Source organism: Diceros bicornis, chromosome X, assembly GCF_020826845.1.
Source record: "Diceros bicornis minor isolate mBicDic1 chromosome X, mDicBic1.mat.cur, whole genome shotgun sequence".
Lineage (NCBI taxonomy): Eukaryota > Metazoa > Chordata > Mammalia > Perissodactyla > Rhinocerotidae > Diceros > Diceros bicornis.
In genome coordinates, this window is record NC_080781.1 from 104,885,483 (window position 1) to 104,890,920 (window position 5,438).

Consider the following 5,438-nt stretch of genomic DNA (forward strand, 5'->3'; position numbering starts at 1 on the left):
CCATCTTCCTCCACTTTATATAGGACGCCGTCACAGCATACCTTGACATGTGGTGTGTCGGTGCACACCCACGATCCGAACCCGCGAACCCGGGCAGCCACAGCGGAATGTGCGCACTTAACCGCTTGCGCCACCGGGCTGGCCCCGAGTTGCTTCTCTTTTTTTAATTAGATAAAATTCACATAAATAAACTTCACCAATTTTAACCGATTTAAAGTGTACAATTAAGTGGCTTTTAGTAAATTCACAATGTTGTGCAGCCATCACCACTATCTAATTCACATTTCCAACACTTCAAAAATAAACTTTGTACTTTCTAACTACTCCATTTCCTCAATCATTGAAAACTAATAACCTACATTCTGCTACTAATGGATTTGCCTAATCTAGACATTTCACATAAAAGGAATCACACAATATGTAGCATTTTGTGTCTGCCTTTTTTCACTTAGCATATTTAGAAGGTTCATTTGTGTCATAGCATGCATCAGTACTTAACTCCTTTTTGTGGCTGAATAATATTCTGTTGTATAGATATGCCATATTTGTTATTTCTTTCATCTGTTGATGGACATTTGGGTCATTTCCTCGTTATTATGGATAATGTTACTAGAAACATGTACAAACTTTTGTGTGAACATGTTTTTATTTCTCTTGAGTATATACATACGAGTGGAATTGCCATGTTATATGGTAACTCTCCTCTGAATTTTTGAGGAACTGCCAAATTGTCTTTGCAGTAGCTTTAACTCTTTGCATTCCAATCAGCAATTCATGAGAGTTCCAACTTTTCCACATCTTTGCCAACATTTGTTATTTTATATTTTTAAAAAATTATAGCCATTCTAGTGAGTGTAAAGTCTCACGTAATTTTGAATTACATTTCCACAATGACTAATGATGAGCATCTTTTTTTGGCTATTGAACATTTGTATATTTTCTTTGGAGAATTGTCTATTCAAATCCTCTGCTCATTTTGAAAATACATTTATTTGTATTTCATTGTTGAGTTGTAAGAATTCTTACTAGCCCCTTAATCAGGTACATGATTTGCCAATATTTCCTCAATTCTGTGGTTTGTAGTTATTTACTTTCTTGACACTGTTCTTTTACATGCAAAGAGCTTTTGATTTTAATGAAATTAGCTTACCTGTATTTTCTTTTGTTGCTTGTGTTTTGGGTGTTATATTTAAGTAATCATTGACTTATCTGAGGTCACGAATATTTATACCTATGTTTGTTTCTAAGAATTTTGTGTATTTAGGTCTCACATTTAAGTCTTTGATCCAATTTGAGTTAATGTTTGTAAACGGTGTGAGGCAGGGGTCTAAATTAATTATTTTGCCTGTGGTTATCCAGTTTTTTCAGCACCATTTATTGAAAAGACTATTTTTTTTCATATAATTGTCTTGACATTCTTGTTGAAAATCGATTGACCATTAGTATGACAGTTTAGTTCTGAACTCGTAATTCTATTTCATCTATCTATGATCTTATATATATCATACAAAAATATATGTATGTATGTGTGTTTGTGTGTGTGTGTGTGTGTGTGTATCCTTTGCCAGTTTCATGTTGTTTTGATTATTTTGCCTTTGTAATACGTTTTGAAATTGGGAAGTGTGAGTCCTCCAACTTTCTTTTTCTTTTTCATGAATTATTTGTTTATTTGGAGTCCCTCACAATTTCATATTCATTTTATTATCAGCTTTTTCATTTCTGCAAAAAAGGCAGTTGGAATTTTGATAGAGATTGCATTGAATGTGTAGGTCAATTTGGAAGAAATGGTATCTTAACATTTTTAATTTTTACAGTTCATAAACACAGGATGTCTTTGTATTTATTTATTTAGTTCATAATTAATTTATTTAACCAACTTTGTAGTTTCCAGTGTAGAAATCTTGCACTTCTTTGGTTATATTTATTCCTAAGTATTTTATTATTATTGATTCTAATATAAATGGAATTGTTTTTAAATTTATTTTCAGATTTTTCATTTCTCATATATCGAAATACAACTGGATTTTGCATGATGATCTTGTATTCTGCAAGTATGGTGAACTTGTTTGTTATTTCTAATATGTTTTTGTGGATTATTTAGAGTTTTTCATACAAATCACACAATCAGCAAATAGAGGTAGTTTTACTTTGTCCTTTCTAATTTGGATGCCTTTTATTTCTTTTTCTTGTCTAATTGCCCTGACAAAAACTTCCAATACAGTGTTGAATAAAAATGGTGAGAGAAGATATCCTTTACAGTTCCTGGTTTTATGCGGAATGCTTTTAGTCTTTTACCATTAAGTATGATATTAGTTGTGGGTTTTTCATAGATGTCCTTTATTAAGATGAGGAAATCCCCATTTATTCCTGGCTTTTGGAGTGTTTTTATCATGAAAGGATGTTGATTTTTTTCTGAAATCTTTTTTTCTGCAGGTATTGAGATGATAATGTGTTTTTTTAAATTTTATCAATATAGAGTATTATATTGATTGATTTTCATATGTTGATCTACCATTGCAATCCTGGGATAAATCCAATTAGTCGTGGTGTATAATCCTTTTAATATGCTGCTGGATTCAGTGTGCTAGTGTTTTGTTAATAATTTTTGCATATATGTTTATAAAGAATTGTGGTCTATAGTTTTCTTTCGAAGTAATGTCTTTCTCTGGTTTAGGTATCAGGGTAATACTGTTTTGGGTATCAGATAATACTTATATTATGAGTTAGGAAGTAACTCACATCTCTTTAGATGTTTGGTAGAATTCATCAGTGAAGCCATCTGCTCCAAGGCTTTTCTTTGTTGGAAATTTTTTATTACTGACTCAATCCACTTACTTGTTATAGGTCTATTCAGTTATCTATTTATTTCTGAATCAGTTTTGGTAATTAGTATATTTCTTGGAATTTGCCTATTTCACCTGGGCTACTAATTTTCTATCATACAATTGTCCAATTTATTCTTATAATCCTTTTTATTTCTATAAGGTTAGTAGTAAGTAATGTTCCTGCTTTCATTCTTGGTTTTAGTAATTTGACTCTACTATCTTTTTTTCATCAGTCTAGTTAAAATTTTGTAAATTTTGTTGATCTTTTCAAATAACCAAATTTTTGTTTTGTTGATTTTCTCTATTGTTGTTTTATTCTCTGTTTCATTTTTCTCTGCTCTAATCTTTATTAGTTCCTTCCCTCTTCTTGCTTTGGCTTTAGTGTGCTCTTCTTTTTCTAGTTTAGTAAGTAAAATTTTAGGTTGAAGACATGAAGTATTTCTTATTTTTTACTGTAAATATTTACAGCTTTTAATTTTCTTCTTAGAACTCCTTTCACTGTACCTCATAAGTTTTGGCATGTTGTGTTTTCATTTTATTTCATCTCAAAGTATTTTCTAATTTCCCTTGTAATTTCTTCTTTAACCCACTGGTTATTTATATTTGTGTTGTTTAATATATTGGTGATTTTTCCAAATTTCCTTCTGTTGTTGATATCTAAGTCACTTCTCTCTTGCTGCTTTCAAGATTCTCTCTTAGGAGTGGCATGATATGTTTAAAGTGATAAAAGGAAAAAACCTACAGCCAAGAATACTCTACCCAGAAAGGTTATCATTCAAAATGGAAGGAGAGATAACAAGTTTCCCAGACAAGTAAATATTAAAGGAATTTGTCACCAAGAAACCAGTACTACAAGAAATGCTAAGGGGACTTATTTAAGGGGAAAAGAGAAGACTACAAATAGGAAAAATTATCTATTTCCATGGTAAGAGGATAATGGATAAAAATGCACAAAAAGAGGTTATATATGATATAAAAAACATAAAATGTGGGAGGAGGAGAGTTAAAGAGTAGAACTTTCAGACAGAGGTCAAATTAAAGAGACTATCAACTTAATATAGACTGCTATATACATAGGTTACAATATATGAACCCCATGGTAATCACAAACCAGAAACCTATAATAAATACACAAAAAACTAAGATAAAGGAACCCACACATAATACTAAAGAAAGCCATAAAACCACAATGGAAGAGAAAAAAAAAATGGAATAGATCAAGAGAAGAAGAAAGGAACAGAGAAGAACTACTGCAACACCAAGAAAAAAAAGTTAAAAAATGGCAGTAAGTACATACTTATCAATAGCTACTCTAAATGTTAATGAACTAAATGCTCCAATTAAAAGGCATAGGGTGGCTGACTGGATAAAAAAACAAAACCCATATATATGCTGCATACAAGAGACACACATCAGACCTAAAGACACTCACAACCTGAAAGTAAAGGGGTGGAAAAAGATACTCCACGCAAATGGAAATGAAAAGAAAGCTGGGGTAGCAATACTCATATCAGACAAATCAGACTTTAAAACAAAAACTGTAACAAGAGACAAAGAAGGTTACTGCATAATGATCAAGGGAACAATCCAACAACAGGATATAACACTTGTAAATAACTATGCACCCAACGCAGGAGCACATAAATATATAAAGCAATTATTAAAAGACATAAAAAGAGAAACAGACAGTAACACAATAACAGTAGGGGACTTTAACACTCCAGTTACACCAAGGGATAGATCATCCAAACAGATCAATAAGGAAACATTGGCCTTAAATGACACACTAGAAGATATGGACCTAGTAGATATATAGAGAACATTCCATCCAAAAATTGAAGAATACGCATTCTTTTCAAATGCACATGGAATATTCTCCAGGATTGATCACATATTAGGCCACAAAACAAGTCTCCATAAATTTAAGAAGATGGAAATAATACCAAGCATCTTTTCTGACCACAACGGTATGAAACTAGAAATCAACGATAGGAACAAAATTAGAAAAGACACAAATATGTGGATATTAAACAAAATGCTACTGAACAGCGACTGGGTCAGCAAAGAAATCAAAGGAGAAATCAAAAAATACCTGGAGACAAATGAAAATGAAAATACGACATGCCAGAATTTATGGGATACAGCAAAAGCAGTTCTAAAAGGGAAGTTTATAGCAACACAAGCCTATCTCAACAAACAAGAAATCTCAAATAAGCATTCTAACGATGCACCTAAAGGAACTGGAAAAAGAAGAACAAACCAAGCCCCAAATCTGTAGAAGAAGGGAAATAATAAAAATCAGAGCAGAAATAAATGAAATAGAGAATAAAAAAACAATAGAAAAAATTAATAAAACCAAGAGCTGGTTCTTTGAAAAGATAAACAAAATTGACAAACCTTTAGCTAGATTCACCAAGAGAAAAAGAGAGAAGGTTCAAATAAGTAAAATCAGAAATGAAAGAGGAGAAATTACAAGGGACAGCTCAGAAATACAAAAGATTATAAGAGAATACTATGAAAAGCTATATGCCAACCAATTTGACAATCTGGAAGAAATGGATAAAGTCTTAGAATCATACAACCTTCCAAAACTGGGCCAAGAAGAAATAGAGA